At 39.8% G+C, this 22373-nt stretch overlaps 1 protein-coding gene across 9 annotated transcripts in view; it reads left to right on the top strand.

Annotated features, from left to right (window-relative positions):
• esrrg.L (estrogen related receptor gamma L homeolog) overlaps window positions 1-22373 on the top strand; it is a 460320-nt gene that overhangs the window by 394290 nt on the left and 43657 nt on the right. The window lies entirely within an intron of this gene.

The raw sequence follows: 22373 nt of genomic DNA, 5'->3' as shown, positions 1-22373 counted from the left end.
GTTCAGATTGGACATTGGGGGCCCACCAGGTTCTAACCCTCCGGGGATCAGGGGAGGTGGTCTGGGCCAGCGGGGGCCCATGAGGGCCAGGGCCCACCAGGGTTTTTCCTGGTGTCCTGTTGGCCAAGTCCTAACCTGCCCCAATCTGAGAAACTGTACAAAATCTAATCCTTAAGGTGTTGTACTATAATCACCATGAAGGTCTGTGGACCCACGGCTTGAACCCCCTTTAAGGTTTATTGTAAAAGTATGTAACAATTCTAATTTGCCCAAACATAAAACCAGCCCTAACAGGAACAACTGCAAATACTGATGAAGCAAAAATTGTTCTGACATCACAAGTCCCATGACTGCATGACATAGCAACCACGTCACAGCATGCTTTTGAATAGGAAAAGCTTAGCTAATGTCTCTTGGTGAGTCACCTGAGACAGTATCTGGGTACAGTTTGCTCCAGCTGTAAACGTGTGAAACGTTCAATATGAAGCCGAGCTGAGACATCCATTCTGCTTAACCAGCATTCCGCAGAGTATGGAAAAATATTTCCATTGGTGAAAGCGAGCACCAAAGTGATACAGAACTCAAACTTACACGGAGGCCGCCAGGCTCTTTAAAGTCTAATTTTGGAAATACACAAGCTCCTTACACACAGCGATAACATTAATCTTTCAATGGAAACAAGTGGGGAATGTGCCGAAGACCAGAAGCTTTGCATTCCTGTCTCCAGCCTGGCACTGCAAAGAAGTGATCTCCTCTGTTAAATATAACAGGGATATATATTGCAGCTCACTGGGATTAAGGGAACGATGATTTCATTCGGCCCTCTTTCCTTAAAGGAACCATCATGCTGAAACTTAAGATTCCAGAAAGTGTAGAAGACAAATATATATGGCCAGTTCCACAAATGGTGACAATTGATCCCATTTGCACAGTTATTTTAGCTCTTTTAACCTGACATTGCTTGAGTGTATGTTTCCCCTTATTTATATATATCCAGACGTCTTGTATAGTTCGATTTAGAGAGGGCTTTTATAAAAATGGGTGGGAACACTGTCTCTTTGCATTTGACATCAAACGCTTGTTAAAAGTTGCAATATCTGCTGCAAGTTTGAAACTGTAGGTTTAGAAATGAAAACACTAAATGCAGAGACCCCAAGCTTCTCACAGTTATGTTCATTATAGAAAGAATTTTGGCAGGTCCTATTTGTTGACTACTATTTGACACTATTGTGTTACCTCTTCTTGACAATGAGTCCCATGAGTCAGAAAAACAGTGCAAGGCCTTTTATTATTGCTCTTGTCAAGGGTTGGGATGGAACTTATCAGTTCCAACAAAAATTAGAAAATGCAGATATCCAATATCCTAGGATGGGGCAAGATTTTAGGGGGCCCCTTTGCATGACTATAAGAGAAAAGAGAGAAGCAAGCAATGATTTGACCATATAAACCTATTGTTCTATCCTCTCATTGAGGCTGTGCCAGTCATGAGTTAAGTGATTCCGTCTGTGGCGCTTGTGCCTCTGTATTCAAATGTAGGGAATGATAATTATAAAAAGGAGGGGAAAAAAGGATGTTACATAGGGTCACCAGTGTTGGATCTTGACAGATTGTAGCCTTGCTTTACATGAGCAGTAACATCTCATTTGTCAGTGTTTGATCTGTGAGTGCAGGGATGGGAGTTGGAAGGCATTTCCCATCTTTGCATTGTTTTAATTGGTTACAGGGCAGCAGGAATAAATGAATCTTCTGCTCTTGAAACACAGACATGATGTGGGATGGAACTGCAAGCCTGCATTGTGCCATTAAAACTAGCCATGGAATCATTTGATAATATGCATAAGTGCACCTTTTCCCTCTGCACCTCTATAATGAAATGATACCCAGTAGAAAGGTTTCCATTGGAGAAACTGGTCAGTTTGGGAAGGAAGCATCATTGTTTTCTTATTGTGCTTTGTATTTTATGCTAACCATAGCATGGCATTGTAGGCTCATTTGGCACTATTTGGGTATGCTGATGGTATGCTATCTTCTAGCTTGTCCACATAGGGTGATTCTTCTGGGTGAAGAGTTACCCAAAAGTGACTTTTGTGGCAATTTGACACTGCAACACCAGCATACATAATACATAGTCTGGTTCAGTCCAAATAATATATGATGGAGATGAAATTTAGGAGGACTTCCCTAGTCACACAAATCTGGCTAGATGTAGCTCTTATTTATATAGACAAGAGAAACATGTACACTGCTAAATGGTAAAAGGCACTATTACTCTGGCTAAAATGAGCAGGAAATTACTTTACGTGAAAAAGCTGATCAGGATCTAAAGATGTTGGGAATAGTAGTTTGTAGTCCAAGAAAATTCTGGATATTCTTTTTGTGGAGCACTATTGGCATACTATCCAAATGCTTCCATTTTTACTGAAGACCCATGTCACATCATCCTTACCCATAAGCATGCTGCCCACCTTGCCTGTGTAATATTGATTCTTGGCCGTGTTATCTCAAAGCTATTGTGAATTGTTCTGCTAAGCCAGATCCGAAAAGTAAATATCAAAATAGCCCTTTTTATTTATTTTTACCCTGGGCCAGACAATGGTTTTATTTCAGATCGGATTTACTGTGCGGCCAGTAACGTGTGGAAATGACAGGTTATATGTGTAAAGAGGAGACAAATTCTGTAACAGCTTGGCTGCTTCCCAGCGTGAGTATTCAATGGTAAAACGAAGGGAAATCTGGAATACCAACAGGGAACGGTAATTGGTTCTGCCCTCGTTCCTTTATTACACCTTCAGTAAAACCAGCATGGATAGTGGTGTGCTTGTATAACTGCACAGGCTGCATGTGGAAACAATAGACAAATGTATGTGTTAAATATCGGAAAATAGAGTCTTTGTCAATTAGATTGTAAGCTCTAAGAGACCGGAACTAGTGTTGGATATTGTTTCTACAACATGGCATGAAAAATGTGTAACATTATGAAGAACTGGATGGGAGGGGGGCAGATTAAAGATAAATATATTTTTTTTTCAAGTGTATCGTTGGGTCCAGTTGGAACAGTTTGAGATTTAAATAACACAGAAAATATTTTAGTGATTTTGATGACTTAAATGAAATTCCACCCAGCCTTGTAGGTTAGCTTCCCATAAGAACAAACAGCATTCAATGGCATTCGACTGCTTTATCAAGTGATGGTAGCGGGGAAAGACTTTGCTAAATTAGCAAAATTGTTACAAATTAAAAATATCTCATGAAATATTCCAGAATGTCAACAAATGTTGGTTAAGAAATGGTAAAAATGTTAGTTACAGGGCAAGTGCTTCAGAAGAACCCTACTCATTGCAATGCACTTCATTCTAATTAGAAGGTTTGAACATGGCAGTTTGAGCCCATCCAATTTTGGGTTGGCTAGGCTTGGCATAGGTTTTCCATATGGACCCCCAACAATAGATTTGCCCAACTAAAATCCGTACATTAGCAGAACTCGGATACATTTCTCATCAGGTTGGTATAAGGCTGGGCTTTTGACCACCATTGGTGACCTTGTTCTTCAGTTCCACGGGCCTAATTTGAATAGGAGTTCTCAGAGTGCAGGATCCTGCTTATCAAAGCATTGCCATTCAGTTTAATGTACAGATAGATAGTTTGACACCAACTTGAAAGCTTGAGAAAGGGTCTGAGACAGCCTTTTTTAAATTTGAAAGTAAAGAAAAAGTGGCGTTCACTATTCTGGAGTTTGGCTGCAGTCATAGTGAAGACTGTCATATAAACAAGCCCTTATACAAAGCTCATCTCAAATATGCTGCTTCTTAATCATCAAATACAGACCAATACTTGAGATCTGTTGTTTCATTTTGAGATCCTGGTGGCTGATAGCTTCCGGAAGCACCAGCCATGGAGTTTTAAGGTTCATTCCAGAGCGTCTGTGCAACTGTTGTTATAAATATCCGAGAATAAGCAGTTCCCAGCCGAGCTCCAGATTAATCTGCCTCTGCATTAATCTTTTAGTCAATTCCATTCCATTCTGACACAGGATACTTGGAGAGCAAAACCAGCACTTGAACAGTGAATCGGTGACATAGTGACCCTTGTCTGGCATGGTTTTCATTAGCGCAAACACCACCCGCTGACAGTTCAAATCATTCCTGAAGTGACCTGCTCGCGGCTCGCTTATATATTTTTCCCCCTGTTTTACTCACCAGCGACATTAAGATACACATTTACATTTCAAATGAGCCACATACACCATTTCTCCTAAATAAGTGACTGATTTGTACCTCTCGTGATTCATTAATATTAATATTATGGACTTTCTCTGACACAGGTGCTGGGGCAATATTTGCTTCTGTTAGGGCTCATCCACGTAGCACTTGTGAGCTTGTGGGATATCAGTGTGGCTGTGTCATAACATAAAAGGGGCTAAGACACACCTTAGACATCTCCTGGGGTCCGGTGCCCTTCCCGCTGGCTGGGGAGGGGGACTATTACACAACAGACCCTGTCTTTCAAGCCCCCCATCTCCAGGGCCCCTCCATGGCCACATTCAGATGTAAAATAAGTTGGAGAGCAACACAAGCATGTAAAAAACTGCTGAAAGTTGCAGTTATGGGCTGTGATTGGCTATTGGTATTGGCTATTGGTGGCCCCAATGTGGATTGGCAGCCTACAAGAGGCTCCGTTTGGCAGTACATATGGTTTTTATGCAACCAAAAATTGCAAACCCAAAATTCAAAAATAAACACTTGCTTTGGGGCCACTAGGAGCAACATCCAAGCGGTTGGTGAGCAACATGTTGCTTGTGAGCTTCTGGTTGGGGATCACTGATGTAGAAAGTGATATTCCAAGGCAATTATTTTATTTTTTAATTTTTATTATTTTATAATTATTGTTTTATGTGGTTTTTGAGCTTTTTATTCAGCAGCTCTCCAGTTTGCACTTTCAACAATCTGTTTACTTGGGTCCAGATTCCCCCCAGCAACCACGCACTGATTAGAATAAGAGACTGGAATATGAATAGGAGAGGCCTGAATAGAAAAGATAAGTAATAAAAATTAACAATAACAATACATTTGTAGCCTTACAGAGCATTTGTTTATAGATGGGGTCAGTGATCCCCATTTGAAAGCTGGAAAGAGTCAGAAAAAGAATGCATATAATTGAAAACCATAGAAAAATAATGAAGACCAATGGAAAACTTGCTTAAAATTGGCCATTTCATAACGTTCTAAAAGTTAACTTAAAGGTGAACCACCCCCTTTAATTCAACTGAAGGGGATACCCACTGACCCCACCCACTGCTCCCCATATGATTACAGCTGTTTACAATCTTTTCTGGGGGATTCAAACCATTGAGTGCTTGATAAATGTGGCCTAGGGTGAGTTTCATTATGGATAAAATACATGCTGATTTAGTGATTTAGTTAGTGAGCCTTCATGAACTACAAATATATATATACAGTTATGGGACCTGTTATCCAGAATGCCTGGGGTTTCCGGATAATGGATCCTTCTGTAATTTCGATCTTCACACCTTAAAGGGATACTATCATGGGAAAAAATTTTTTTCAAAATGAATCCGTTAATAGTACTGCTCCAGCAGAATTCTCCACTGAAATCCATTTCTCAAAAGAGCAAACAGATTTTTATGTATTCAATTTTGAAATCTGACATGGGGCTAGACATTTTGCCAATTTCCCAGCTGCCCCAAGTCATGTGACTTGTGCTCTGATAAACTTCAATCACTCTTTACTGCTGTACTGCAAGTTAGAGTGATATCACCCCCCCCTCCCTTTCCCCCCAGCAGCCAAACAAAAGAACAATGGGAAGGTAACCAGATAGCAGCTCCCTAACACAAGATAACAGCTGCCTGGTAGATCTAAGAACAACACTCAATAGTAAAAACCCATGTCCCACTGAGACACATTCAGTTACATTGAGTAGGAGAAACAACAGCCTGCCAGAAAGCATTTCTCTCCTAAAGTGCAGGCACAAGTCACATGACCAGGGGCAGCTGGGAAATTGACAATATGTCTAGCCCCATGTCAAATTTCAAAATTAAATATAAAAAAATCTGTTTGCTCTTTTGAGAAATGGATTTCAGTGCAGAATTCTGCTGGAGCAGCACTATTAACTGGTTCATTTTGAAAAAAATTTTTTTCCCATGACAGTATCCCTTTAAGTCTACTAGAAGATCATTTCAACAGGAAGTAAACCCAATAGGCTGGTTTTGCTTCCAATAAGGATTAATTATATCTTAGTTGGGATCAAGTACAAGCGACTGTTTTATTATTTCAGAGAAAAAGGAAATCATTTCTAAACATTTGGATTATTTGGATAAAATTGAGTCTATGGGAGAGTCTAAACCGAGCAAAAATTTGCGAAAGAGAAATGCGAACTGCATTTAAGTCAATGGGCGTTTTTTCTTATGGCGAATTTTTTGTCCAAATGCATTAAAGTCAGTGGATATTTTTTGTTATGGGTGTTTTCTTCCCTGCTACTTTTCTGTATTGCCATAGTTTCATGAAAAAATGTGCAGATAGTAAAATGCAGAATTTTGCCGCAAACTCATGGCAGGGAAAAAAATTCGCCCATCACTATTCCATACATGTATATCAACAACTATAAGAAAGGATGAGATAAAGCCATAAAGAACCATATAGGGACGTGTAATATGGAATAAAAAAAAAAAAACAGAGCCTTTGAAGCGATTTCATCAGTGGCCGACGTGCAACACATCCCAGACAATCCGCTTAGGGAAAAAAGAGAGATAAAATATGACTGTAAGTAAGTTAACTAAACACATTACAGTGTGTGAGAGTAAATGGAGTTAGTCTATTGTACATGTTTAATTTCCTATTAGTCTCTGACGTTTAATACAGCAGCCTGAGCTGGGGCTTCTGTAAATTCAGTTAAATATGGTGCATTGTCTAAACATATCAGCGCTCCAATCAGTCACCCGGGCCGCTGATAAGCACTCTCTTGCATTATTGAATCTACAAAAGGGACGCTCTGCAGGCACAAAGATAACAGCTAGTTATTTTACTTTAAGTATGAAAAAACACTGGCTCGCCTTTGCTGCCACCGCCATGACATTCATTACCAGTTGTGTGATTTGTTTTATGGGACTGACTTGATTGGTTTTTGTTTGTAGGCAGTGAATAACCCCCCCCCCCCAATCGTCGGATTTACCATTTGTATGCCGGGGTGCAGCATGTAGGAACGTGTATTGTATAGAATATGCTTTGTGATGTTTGAAAAATATAATGTAGAATTATTTTAGGGTGCAAACGCTTTCGTGGCAGAATCAAAGAGAATTAGTAGGGAGGTCAAATGCCAAATAGTGATGGGAGAATTTATTCGCCAGGCGCGATTTGCCACCAGCGAATAATTTCGTGAAACGCCGTGGAAAAAAATACGGGCGCCAGCGTCAAAAAAGAGACACTGGCGCCATTTCGTGAAGTTTTCGCCGTTTTGCAAATTTCGCGCGAAATTCGCAAATTTTTCGGCGAAGCGATACGGCGCAGATTCGCCCATCACTAATGCCAAAGACTGTTATCCCTGCCATTATTGGTCCTGCTGTGCTATTTAACCTACTATTATAGGTATCGGTGGTGCTACTATGATACTTTCCCTACTTCTCTAGGTGCTACTTCATTATGATCTTATATGGACTGATTTACTATGTCCAATGCTACTATGGAGGCTAATGTGCTACTATAGGATATAGAATCTCCATCTTTTCCCTCTGCAGAAACCGGGCATGGGGCCAGCAGGCGACATCAGAGGGATAACATGACATGGGTGGGGTGAAGAAGTTTTTAGGTCAACCAATAATCAGGAGGTGGGACAATTAATACCAGCAGCTGGACAGCTCCAGTAGAAACTGCTGTGCTATGTTAGCTGCTACTATAGGGGCCGATGCACTTTTACCTCTACTACTAAAGGAGCTGCAGTGCTATTATAGCTGCTACTCTAGGAGCAGATGCGCTATTATCAATACTACACTAGGGGCTGCTGTGCTATTTTAGCTGCTACTCTAGGGGCTGGTGCAATGTTATCAATACTACCATAGGGGCTGCTGTGCTTTTTTAGCTACCACTATTGGGTCTGGTGCACTTGTACACCTACTACTATACTACTACTGGCTGCACTGCTATTATAGCTAGTTATGGGTGAATTTGTCCCGTTTCACTGAAACATTCCCGAATTTCCCACGAAATTTGTGAAAAGGCAAGAAATTAGCAAAAAGCGAATTTTGGCACCCGCGTCAATTTTGAAATTCTGGCGCTCCTGTCAATTTTGACGCCGGTGTTAAAGTCAATGGACCTATGAATAATTTTTTTTGTTATATACTTGATCTTTATTTCCATTTTTCCGTTATAAAAAGGAATTACAGCATGTTAAAATATCACAATTTATCCATTTTATATCCGTATTCCAAAACATCTCAGTTTCCACATCTTTATTTTTACATTGGCATATAATTCCAAGACACAGAGAAAAGAAGACGAAAAGAGAAAAAGGGGAGAAGAAGAGAGAGATAGAAAATATATATATATATATATATATATATATATATATATATATATATATATATACGCACGTCTTTTCCGTCTTTTCCGGTGCACGTCCAAATTTTTTTGACACCAGCGAATTTTTGCGGCAGTTTCGCAAATTTATTCGGCGGCAGCGGAAAAGAGGGAAATCGCAGCGGATTCGCACCTCCCGAATTTATTCACCCATCACTAATTATAGCTGCTACTATAGGGGCCGGTGCACTGTAATCAATGCTACCAGAGGGACTGCTGTATTATTATAGCTGCTACTATAGGGGCTGATGCACTGTTATCAATACTTCCATAGGGGCTGCTGTACTATTATAGCTGCTGCTATAGGGGTTGGTGCACTGTTATCAATAATACCATAGGGGCTGCTGTATTATTATAGCTGCTACTATAGGGACTGATGCACTTATACTCCAGGGGTTGCTGTGAGTAAAGTCTAGCCATGCTTGCTCTCTGAAGTTGCTTATGTAATAAAATGTGAAATGTTCCTGCACTTGTTTAAGCAATGACAGCTGTAACAAAGACAGGCCACTATTCTGCCTTGTAATGCTTGAAATTTGGGTTTAACCTCAAGGCAAACATTGTTGTAGTCATAAAAAGGCCCTGGAATTACTTGGCATGATGTCATACATATGTATCTGTTGTGCGCCTATCACGGAGGTTATGTCTGATTAGTGGAGCCGGGGCTCTCGGCAGAATAGCCCAAGTGTGCTTGTCACTCAGCGTTTTATAGCCGGTCAGATTCTTTTACAGTCTGGGTTTTGTTAACAGAAGCGGTTAATGTATGCTTCCCTAATCCCTCGTCAGCAGACGCGCACCTCCAGCCTTACCAGTTTAATTAACACTGAAATTCTCATATTATTTTGGGGCACTGATTACAGGCACGGCTCTAAGTGGAAGCCAGTTTAGGATCCCGAGAGATTTGCGTTTTTTCACAATGCCGAGCATTCTCTTCTTCGCTCCTGCCTGCCTTCCAGATAAGCAGCAGGCCTGCGCTAGATTTCATTACTATCACGCACACTTCATGGTCATCTTCTAATATTTGAAAGGATCATTTGTTAACTGGAAATGGTCAATTTTTTTTTTTTTTCCTCCAGCTTTTGAAATATAATTTTCAATTTTTAATTTGATTCATTTAGATGAAATCATTAATCAGGGTTGAAACTGAGTTAATTTTCTGGAAAATAAATGAGGTTGTTAGAGTGAACATTATTAAGTGGGTTCTTTGTAAGGGAAGGATAATAGCTGAAAATCTAAAACTATAGCAGTTAGGGTCTTTGGGAAAAAATGATGGTTTTAATAAACTGTAGTCATTTATTTTAAAAAGGAAATAGAACTGGACACATTTGGAATTAATGATACTTAAATCAGTAGACTAAACAATTTATTAACGAAGAAGCGGGAGTAAAAGATACTCCAGTTACCTTTTAACCACTTTTATTACAAACCAGAGCTTTCTCTAGGGAGCTGCAATAGAGGTAACTGTCCTGGCCCCGATCATATTTGGGGATCCCCCCAACAGCAGTTGTTGGAAAGAAGAATGAGTGATAGCAGGTACAGTTATGAAAAATGAAAACAGAAGAGGGGACAGTAGAAAAAAGGTGGAGATAAAGGTGCACAAAAAATCTTCGCACAACAACCTACCTGCCTCTTCCTCCCACCGCCTCGACTGCCCGCTGCAGATAGTTTGCAGTAGGTGTGCACATTTTCAGGGGTTAGAGAGTGGCTATAGAAGAAGCAGACCCCATGGCCTGGGCTCCCCTGCTCCCCCACCCTTGCTCGACTGAAGGGTCTTCTTCCTCTATAGTTATAGCCACTACAAAGGGGCAAAATGAAAATTGTAAAGCAAGTTGGAGACAGTATGGAAAGATGGAGACAGTAGGGTCAGATAAAAACATTAAGCAAGATGAAGACAAAAGGGCATGATGGAGACAATATGGTAATATGAAGACAGTAGGGTAAGAATGAGACAGTAGGGTAAAATGAAGACAGATGAGCAAGATGGAGAAAGAAGGGCAAGACAGAAATAGAAGGGCCGGAAGAAGACAGTCGGATAAGGTGGAGATAGTAAGCCAAGATGGAGTTCATCTTCTAGTTCTTGACACAATTTTGGCCATGCCCTGGTATTTTTTAGACATGTCCTCTAATTATTGGCCTTTTACACCAGTTCATGTATTGGGTAGCCTCGTCCCTTCTCATCACCTTAAATTATTACTTGAATTCCTTTTTAGCTACCGATGGATAAGGGTGTTAGTACTCAAGGAATGGTCCAGTTGACCAGAGTTGAGAGCCTCTCCTCATGTGATTCTTCTGTTGGACAGCATTGCTGAAGGAGTTGCCTGAGGTCCCAGAGGGTGTATATACACTCTAAACAAAAGTTACTATTTTAGGAGCACAGCACCTTACAATTTCAGAGAGACCCTTCCATTCACAGTGAACCAGAGCCAGGGGTAATGGCACATTGAATTACTATTTATGTCTAGAACAAGTGGCATGAGACAGTAGCTTGTGTTATTAAGCAACAGAATGTTCTTGATCCCTTCTGCCCAGCATTCATACTGTTAAACACTGCAGTTGTAACCCACACTGGCAATCTGCAGCAACCTATTATAATGCCTCAATCACATCCTTAAATAAGATGTTTTATTTCAAGTTAACTCTTTTTGATTAAATATTTACAAGCCTTCCGCACTTTGTATGCGGCCAACGATCTGTCGATAAGTGCCCTATTATTAGGTTTAAATTTTGTAGAAGGTATAGGGAAAATACAATAGCGTTCTAAACCCATAGCCGTTCCAGAAAGCATAGCAATATGATTGGTCCAATAATTAATGCTGTGGTTGAAACACTGCAGCTGTAAATATAGATCGATCCACAAGGCCTATTATTGTCCTATACATAATGCAGATAAAATGTCAATATAGAAAAAAACATTGTTATAAATCTTGCTTAAGCAGAAGATGTACTAGGAGATATAATTCATGGTGCATGACTATTTTATTTATATATATATTATGCTGATGATAATGTAGGCAGCTCTGCTTAGGTACTGTATGTTGGGAATAGTAGGGAAAAAACCCTTTTCAAGATTTTCAGGGCCTGGCCAGGTAGTTCAATGTTGATTTTTGTGCTATTATTAACATTATTATGTATTTCCTTCTGTATACAGAAATGGTGTAGACTGAATACCAGCTATGAGAAATTTTTGCAAGTGGCCAGTATTACAATCTACTACATTAAGCCTATTATGTTAATCACCCTAATCTTAGTGTAATACGTCTCTGGGTGGATCACGCCATGGGAAGAACTGTACTGTACGTATATGTATAAAGAAGCAATTCATATAATGATCAGAATTGGGGCTTTTATGCTTTTCCTGCATGTTTGATAACAATTTCATTTTACATCAGTGGTCAATGGTGAAGTATACCCAATTTAGAGTTGGTTTTATTTATTTGTCCTTAGACAGTACTTTTGTTTTGCTGTAAATATGAATATACATATTGGTACGATGAACAATATTTTGTCTTACTTTAATAGTTTCCCATTACAATTCTGATATTCTGATTTATTGACTTTTGGCCTGCCCTGTTCTTGATCATTGCCTCCCCCTGAACCTTCTTATACCTTTCTGCTGGACTTTGTCTATTCTGCTGGTCTCCAGTGCCAACTTCAGCCTTGTTACTGGTAGCCTTGCACCCCTAATATAGACCCCAAAATTCTGCCAGAATAAGAGTGAGGTGTATCAGTTTAGAGAGAAGGCACTGCCACACTGCAATAGGCCCCAGCACACATAATTGTGAAGAGTACCCTTCAATACATCTCCATCACCATCATCATTATCAAACATTCATTATAAATACCAGAGGGAAGGAACTGCCACATTGCACTAGGCCCCAGCAAACATAATTGTGAAGAGTATCCTTCAATACATCTCTATCACCATCATCATCATCATCAAGCATTCATTACTAATACCCAGAATTCTGCCAGAATAAGATTGATGTGTATCAGTTTAGAGAGAAGGAACCGCCGCACTGCACTAGGCCCCAGCACACATCATTGTGAAGAGTACCCTTCAATACATCTCCATAACATCATCATCATCATCATAACGAATCTCAGCAACAGAGTTCTCTTGCCAAGTTTTGATCTCCTTATTTTTCAGGGAACAATGGGTCCACCTCTTCCTTTAATTGAAACAGTAAAAGCCGTGTCTTATAAATACATGCAGGAGTCACAAAGAACTGTAATTGATTTGTCTCGTTTCATTTTTTTAATGCAATTAACAATAAAACAGCAGATCGCGGGCTAAAAAACCAAAGAGAACGACAATGGAAAGGCAGACAATGCGCACAATGCCGCTTCCATAAATTAGAGTGGCATGGTAAATGTTACCCACATTAAACACATTGTTTAAAATTAACTTATTATGCTACAAACAAAGGAAGAGCGAGATGATCTATCCTTACTAAAGTGAACTCCGCACTGTTTTAAAAGAATCTCATTTGGTGGGGCTGGCCTTAAGTGATACAGTCAGAGAAGGATAGCTGCCATTAATCGTCCTGCTCTTCCTAGTAAATGATAAGTCATATTACAATTTAAGCAGAGATCATTTTAACTGCATTCTATTGCTGATATATGATTAAGCAAAATTTGTAACTTAAAACACAAGTTCTTGTATTTGATCCCAACTAACTTTAGATTAATCCTTATTGGAAGCAAAAAAAAGCCTATTGGGTTTATATAATGTTTACACAATTTTCTAGTAGACGTGAGGTATGAAGATACAAATTACGGAAACATCCGATATCCCAGGTCCGGAGCATTTTGGGTAACAGGTCACATTCTTGAATAAAACCTCCAAATAATCCTAATAATAATAATAATTTTATAAATGATATATAACTTTATATCAATGATATAAATAATTTTGTGGTTGGCAGTTTCTCTGCTCACAGCCAGTGCCACTAATCCTATGCCATATCAGGTTCTCATTGGATAATTTATGCCTTACTGTTGTTGTTCTGAAGATTTCTTTACCCAATGTAAAGTGCAACTCTCAGAATCCAGATATCTTCAGCGCAGATTTAAAATTGCTAATGGTTTGGCACCCCTCCAAACATATCAGACGGGAAGCCGGGTGTGTGTTTTTCAGCACAGGAGATGTTGGTTTTTAGTAAAGGCTCTGTTACACAGTGGCTGGAAAATTCTCATTATAAGGATTGCTATAAAAAAAAACCACACCAAAGATACATTTTGTATTTTTATTTTAATAACTGCTGTCATAAAACCCCCCAAATAATCCTTACTTACCGCACGTTTGTGATTAACAGCTGTAGATCAGAGGATTTGTGGAGTAGCCGTACCCTTGAGTCTGACACTAACTGTTAGGTTTATTGGGGACTTGGGGATACTGGTGTGATGAAGGCAGCATTTACGACATGGAGAAGTCGGTTTTCTTGTGGGATTAACCTATTAAAACTTGTGTTAATACAACTCAGACAAGTATTGGAAGTCAGAGACATTATTGCATAAGGTTCTAAGGCTGCGTAGGGTCATGGTCACTGCCTGAAGGAAACTAAAGCTAAAATCTAAAGCTAAAGGAAAGAGTATGGGACAATATTCTCAAAAGTCTATGAAGGTATTCAATCATCGAGGCCATGTTATACAGCAGTGATCCAAAACCAGTGGCTTGTGAGCATGATATTGCTCAACAAGCACTTGGCTGTTGCTCCCAGTGGCCTCAAATAAGGGGCTTATTTTTGAATTTTTTGCTTGGAGGGATTTGGTTGCATAAAAAACAGGTGTACTGCCAAACAGAGCCTCTTGTAGGCTGCCAGTCCACAAAGGGGCTACCAAATAGCCAACCACAGCCTTTATTTGGCACCCCCAGGAACTTTTTTTTAGATGCTTGTGTAGCTCAACTCTTTATACATTTTCAAGATTACTCAGCAAGTCCAGTTGCTTTACTACAACTAGTAAATAATTTACATTGTCTAGGGGTATTGCAATATTCATTTTTTAAAAACTTTAAGCTTGTGCAGAATACACTGCGTTTCCCATAATCTTTCTGTGGTCAATAGCTGGATGTTAGATTGCGGGATTCGTAGCGTAACAACAGATAAAGGACGGCTAGAGTGCCATGGCTGGTTTCCATGCAAATATCTTCCCTTACATATTTATTTTCACGTGGCTTTCTCTAATCAGTAAACGTTAAATACACGCATAACATGTCAAAGTCATTTTGGTATATTACATCTATACTGTTTGGTTCAAAGTTTTACAGGGGACATATTTATCCCCATAGATCCACCCCAACCATTTTTCTTCATAAAGCATGTCATGTGTGATGTAATGATAAAGCAGATAAGTCCGAGGTATGGACTTTAATTATGGTTCAGTGGAGCAGTTAATTACAATCCAATATATCACAGCTCTATGTGTGCTGGGGTCTCAAATTGCAGGCTGAGCTCGGCAGTACAAAAAAAGAGAGTTAAAAACATTTAGCGTTTGATGGATATTGTCTCCATTCTGTTCCTAGGTCCTAAAAATATCTAGACATGTGATTGGATATTTATGTGCAGTTTTACATAATGGTACTGGGGTACACCTTGGTGTTCAGTTTTTGCTACTTTGCTTCTTATTGAGCAGGGCCACAGTTAAAGACTAAGGGGACACTTGAAACATTGGATGACCAGCAGCCTCTTTTGGGAGTATGAGCCCCTCTATAGGGACTATTAATCACAATTCTTTGTACGAGGCTCTGTCTTTACACATATGGGTAGAATGAAGACATAGCACAATAGAAAAGAATAAGAGGTGGCTTATTGAGCATTTGATTCATAAAGTAATAAGCCTCCGTAAAATCATTCACTTGCATGGCTGCTGTGCATCTTTCACTAGGGAGTCAGGGTATATATTGAACATTGAAATGGAAAACAACTGTCATTGAATTACATTACAGTGCTGTGATATATGGCAGAGCTAAACAGGATTCTTCCCTACAGGATCAGGAGGTTGTAAACAGTGAAGACTAAAGGAAGGCAGCTAGTCAGATTACACTATGCCGAGGAGGTCAATGCAGTACATACAGCAAGCTGTGATTGTGTATATGACATAAGGGAATTGCACGTGTGAGGATTTTTTTTACCATTTCCTATTTTTATGGCCATTGTAAAAATGGTGCAAATTGGATGCTCATCTAAGGCTGTTTTTGAAAGATTATTTCAGTTGAATATAGGCATTCTTATCTCTACACTAAAGGCAGAATTGTCTTTAGGCAAAAAGGGGAGCCCACCATTGGAAACAGCCATTGCCCTGCCCAGAGTGGATCAACACCCACAGCAGCTGTAGGTAGGAAGAGAGTGGAGAAGCTCAATAGTCTAGCACAAAGAAGCTCTTGTCAAGCAGCCTCTAAAGCAACATGAGGTATAACAGCCTCTAAGAAGACACTATGGCTGTGTGATAACAGGTATAGTAGCAAGAGATGGTGGCTTTAGTAACAGTGGGATAATAGTCTCTGGGAAGAGAGTGTGACTGTGGGATAGCGGGTATAGTAGGGAGAGATGGTGCCTATAGTAACAGTGGGATAATAGTCTCTGGGAAGAGAGTGTGACTGTAGGATAGCGGGTATAGTAGGGAGAGATGGTGCCTATAGTAACAGTGGGATAATAGTCTCTGGGAAGGGAGTGTGACTATGGGATAGCAGGTATAGTAGGAGAGATGGTGTCTATAGTAACAGTGGGATAATAGTCTCTGGGAAGAGAGTGTGACTGTGGGATAGCAGGTATAGTAGGGAGAGATGGTGCTTATAGTAACAGTGGATAATAGTCTCTGGGAAGGGAGTGTGACTGTGGGATAACAGGTATAGTAGGGAGAGATGGTGTCTATAGTAACAGTGGGATAATAGTCTCTGGGAAGGGAGTGTGACTGTGGGATAGCAGGTATAGTAGGGAGAGATGTGTCTATAGTAACAGTGGATAATAGTCTCTGGGAAGGGAGTGTGACTGTGAGATAACAGGTATAGTAGGGAGAGATGGTGCCTATAGTAACAGTGGGATAATAGTCTCTGGGAAGGGAGTGTGACTGTGGGATAGCAGGTATAGTAGGGAGAGATGTGTCTATAGTAAAAGTGGATAATAGTCTCTGGGAAGGGAGTGTGACTGTGGTATAGCAGGTATAGTAGGAAGAGATGGTGCTTATAGTAACAGTGGGATAATAGTCTCTGGGAAGGGAGTGTGACTGTGGGATAGCAGGTATAGTAGGGAGAGATGGTGCCTATAGTAACAGTGGATAATAGTCTCTGGGAAGGGAGTGTGACTGTGGGATAGCAGGTATAGTAGGGAGAAATGGTGCCTATAGTAACAGTGGATAATAGTCTCTGGGAAGGGAGTGTGACTGTGGGATAGCAGGTATAGTAGGGAGAGATGGTGCCTATAGTAACAGTGGGATAATAGTCTCTGGGAAGGGAGTGTGACTGTGGGATAGCAGGTATAGTAGGGAGAGATGGTGCCTATAGTAACAGTGGATAATAGTCTCTGGGAAGGGAGTGTGACTGTGGGATAGCAGGTATAGTAGGGAGAGATGGTGCCTATAGTAACAGTGGGATAATAGCCTGGGATAGGACTGTGGCTGCAATATAACATTTAGTCACTGAAATGAGTTGGGTCCCTGTCACTTGACTGTTGGCATGATGCCAAATGGTTATATATTATATAAAAAGTATTCAATCCACTGTTATTATTTTTGGAGTCTCTGCAGAACAGCATTTCACATCCGTAAACAATGCAGCAGTAAAATAATTACACAAGACTGGAAAGTTCAAGACCATAGACAAAAAAAAAAAACAAATCTAAAAAGGGATGGGGGTTTATATGGAACACAAACAGAGGAGCCTGCAGCAGCTCCGGGATGCATTTCATAATAAAGAGATACTTTCCCCAATGGTATTGCCCAAGATCTGATTAAAATACAATTTAATGGCATTCCCTGGCAGGTATTGATACAGAAACAATGACACGATTTCAGAAGGTAATTATAATGCACAGTATTACACTGGCCTGAAATAGATCCAGACTTATTAGGCTTTCCTAACGTTAAGAAAATTCTAGGATTTTTATCTTTAAAGCAACGGAATCATTTCAGATCAATTCTTTTCTCCGCTGGTTGGATGTAACTATAGTGGCCTTGAGATCACAGGGTTTGTGCCATCAGAAATATAATATTAGTAATAAATCTTCAATTAATCACTGGAGAATAAGCTGAGGAACAGATGCAGGAGGTGTAAGGCAGATAGAATGTCGCTCTGGAAAAGAGCGCTGGTATTACAAAAGAAACGAGGGTGGGCGGACGGGGGGTTCCCGGTAAAACAAACCCCCTTTATGCTGTAGAAAGGCATTGTTTGGTAGATTCAGTTACAGCCCTGTTGGTATATATTATATTATCATCCCTTTATACACAACATGCTCATCACTGGGAAAATATGTGAGGGACTTCATTGCCATTAGATCTCTATTTTGCTCTGGAATATGAGCGAAAAGTATCTGTTTACCCAATGTACTTCTCTCTGTTCTTCATGAACTTTGTATAAATCTATTAACTGTTATTCATATCAATTCACTGGACTGGACATATTCACGTCCAATCCAAAGTCCTCCTAGCAACTGATTATTGATTGGATGCCAGCTAGTAAACTGGTTAAAAAAAACATTTCTGTAGATGAATTCTTGATTACATGGCAGGGTAGGGTATAAAGGGCATTTGTCTTCTTTGAACCCCAGTATTAGAAAGGTCCGTTGGGGGTTACATTGTTGATACAATTCCAAAGGAGTGCACTTTACCCATAGCTTTACCAGGAACTCCCTAAATCCATAATTTCTGGATATGGCCAAGTACCGAATCCCCTACATAAATCGGGCACATATGAACCCTAATTTACATATTCAAATTTAATAAAAATCCCGTATAATTTTTTTTTTTTTTGGTTGACCAGATCTATGAAACCATGTGACATTCAAGGTTTTGGATTTGGCTTATGAGTTATGAATGTTTCAGAAATGTTGTCACCCTATTGAATTTATTGCACCCCAGCCACCTGTTTTAAAGCAAGCATCTGATTGGACGCTAGGGGATACTGGAGCTGTGGCAAACTTTGGGACTATTTAGTGCATTTACCTAAATGTTCTTTTACCAACCAAACTTTGTTTTTTTCTTTTAAGTATTCCGAATCCTCTATTGGCATGTAGAGTCTGTGTAACGTTAGCGTTTCGGAACAGGGAACAAGGAGTAACATGCTTGTCTTACATCTAGCAAAACAGGCTCTCATCTCGAAAGAGATTAACTGTATCAGAAAGATGTTCCCTGCTGTCATATTTGGCTTCCTCCTGCATTGTTAGAATGAGCCAGCTCTTTATTAAAGCGTTTTATGTTACTCTGTGTTTTGGGCTGGAGTGGAGCTGAGAAAAGATATCGGTATCCATTACGGGGCCCCGTCTAAGGCAAAGTCATGAAATACTTCAGTCACTAGTGTTATTCCAGTCTTATTCCACTACATATATGGATGGAGAACTTTCCACTGTACTATTTTAAATATCTTCATCATTTATTAAACCGCGGCTCATAGATTTAGGAGGGATGCTGTTTGGTGTAGGCCAAGAACGCATTATGGGAAAAAGGTTTAAAGATTCTGTAAGGTACCTGAAATTTCCTCCTTAAACCCAGGGAACTGTACCCCTACTGCACTGTACCCATGCACAGAAGATAAACACTATATTACCAGAACTGGCTTTAGAAATAGAGTGAGCCGAGGCATTGAAAGAAACCTGGACACCTTGTCTGGTGTATGTACTCAAATATCTCCTCTAGTGTCTCTTTCTGTCATTCCCTAAAACCAGCTCTGCGCCTCTTACAGCCTCAGGGATTCTGGGAATTGTAGTTCCACCTGCAGCTGAAGGTCTTTAGTTGGCGATCCCTGCTATAGTAGCTGTCAGGTATCCACGAAGCATTTAATTTCTTCACCGTTGCATGAAATGAGGCTGGTACTCCCAATGGGATTCTCCCTTATTTCCACCAAGATTTGCATCTTTGGGAGTAATGAAGAGTTCACTAGGTGTCAGCGCCAGTGTATAGATAGCTGTTTAAAAATAATGAGGTATTGGATATTGTTAGACTCATTTATTCCCAAGCTCCCTGCATCCACTTCTCAGACAGAAGTCATTGCCTTTTAACATGCAGATGTTATTTTTTTTCTCTTTCCCCTTAAAACCCTGAAGACCTCAAGACCATCTAAATGGAACATCTAAATGACAGTGTATGTGCAAAAGTCTTTTAACTCCATAGGGGTAATAATAAGGAATAAACTGTTAAGTGTATATTGAACCTGTAAGAGATAAAAGGGTATTCACAAGTGCTAAGGAGCCATAGTTGTGACCACTGAGCTCCCTAGGCTGAGCACTTGTGCCTACACATAGAGCAGTACAAAAGCAGTAAGTACAGGGTTGTCCTACTTGAGTGGCTTCAATAATGCACAAGTAGAGGTCATACAGTATATGTGGGCTCCAATAGGCACAAAGAGTTGCTACTAGCATCAGCACAAGTTCTGGGGTACCTACCTGATGACTTTGATTCTATGTAACTTAATGGCAAATGAGCTTGATCATTGTCTGTACTGGAAAGATTTACAGCTCCATTGATAACATTATTAAGAGGTCTTAACACAATTAGATAAAGGTCTGGGAATAGGCAGGCAAAAATGAAGCAAAACCAAGGCAAAAGGGGCATACTTTTCATAAGGACATAACTAATTCCTGGGCCCCATCAAAAAATCCTTTTAGGCCTCCCTACAACTTGTGAATACGATATATTTCATGAGCACCACTGGGGGACCCTGTTGGACCTCTAGCAGCCACACAATCCAAAACATGTCATGAGTCAGTTACAATTCTGCATTAATATATTAGTTGTTTTACCCCCACCCTCTAGCACTGGCCTCAGATTACTGATATGCTCTTAATATTTAGTTTTGGAGACGGTGTGAGTCAGGGCTTTTTTATCTGCTTTTATGACACAAGATGTTGTTTTCAGCAAAAAAAAAAAAATCAAGTGGCTAATGGACTGACTCTCCCATACTGTAGAGCTATGGGAAGGTTTTGGTTTTCACCTGAGCTTGGCACTTTTTACCCCTGATGTGCTGTAAATTGATTACAGTATTTGTCAGGTGAGTCGCTTTATCTGATGTCAGCGTGCGGCTATAAAAAGGTGCTGCTTTGGTGGAATAACATTTTTTTGCATGGCAGGAATAAAAATAGAAAGGCGACGTTAAATGACAACCAGCCTTAAATTAACCGGTGGGGATATTTAAGCACTTGGCATCCCTCCGGGTGTCATGTTCGTGTATTTCCAGGGAAGCAGTAAAATGTACAGTAGCTCCCCTAACTAATCTTGTCACTGAGCCCAGGAGCTTACATGTCTGTGTTATTGTGCATTCCCTTGTACTCAGCGCAGTTTAGCAGGAACACCTTCCTCCCCCATTACCTGTACAGAAGGATATCATAGAACTATAGCAGCGTAGGTATTTCCCTGTACTAAGCACTATTAGCAGGACAATGGGAGTGTGTAGTGGCCCTCCAGTATCTGTTTTCTTGAGGATCATGTATCACTAAGCATTAAGGCACCAGACTATGCATTTTCTCAGCCCTGGTTGGGTACAGCAGTTCAATACCAAAGCGGAGTACAGAGGCTTTTTTTCCCTCCCCCAGTGATATCCATCTTTAGCTCTTTTGCACTTTATATTCAGAAAAGGGAATTTATGTGCCGGCCCTATTGTGATACCCAGGCAAATACAATGATTGATTAGAACAGATTCATATTATTTAAATTTAGGCTGCAGTCCTATTACTATTTGATTAAACACACTGCTTTTCTGCGCTATCCATCTTTTGCATCCATGAAATCAGCCACCAAACAGGCGGGATGATAGCACCTGAATTATGCAGAGTTCATTTTCTTCTCTTTGCTATTAAGATGCGGGGCGGCCATTCATAGTTCAACTTTCCATCTTGTGATTTGCTGCACATATCGCCCCCTTCTACAGCTAATCCACATTTCATGCCTTTAAATATATGTATATGTATATTCTGCCACTCTTTCTTTCTTTCTTTCTTTCTTTCTTTCTTTCTTTCTTTCTTTCTTTCTTTCTTTATTTCTCTCGTTCTTTCTTTCTTTCTTTCTCTTTCTTTCTTTCTTTTTTTCTTTTCCATGCACGTATCCATCTCCATCTCCATGTCCATATCTTTAAATCTGTTCACACTTGAACCATTATCTATGTAGCCACCAATTATCAATCTATACACTGAGTCATTATCAATCAACTCACCAGCAAATGATCTTCTATGTATGTATCTATTATGCTGTCACTTCTGTATTCATCCATCCAAGATTTTGTTAAGTTCTTTGATATATTTATCATTATCATGTTATTGAATGTTCATGTAACATACACATCTCACTTGTATGTTAGAAAAAAGGCATTAATGTCAAAAGAACATGAAGTTGCCTATATGTACAGTATTATTTGTGTGTGCCCTTGTATTTATACAATGAATTTCTAAAACATTATTGCAGACAGAGTAAAGGTCTTCTTAACTGTTTTTAGGGCATATAGCATTGAAGAGCCATATATGTTGTATTAACTCTCAACACAACTTTCAGATGCCAACGTATCAAGCCACTGTATCTAATATTGTTAGCTACGTCTAATTGCACTAACCAGGTACTAATAATCACTTTTCTTCTACATAATTACACTGGAAC

The sequence above is a fragment of the Xenopus laevis genome, chromosome 5L (genome assembly GCF_017654675.1).
Source record: "Xenopus laevis strain J_2021 chromosome 5L, Xenopus_laevis_v10.1, whole genome shotgun sequence".
Taxonomy (NCBI): domain Eukaryota; kingdom Metazoa; phylum Chordata; class Amphibia; order Anura; family Pipidae; genus Xenopus; species Xenopus laevis.
This window is presented reverse-complemented; position numbering and strand designations above follow the sequence as displayed.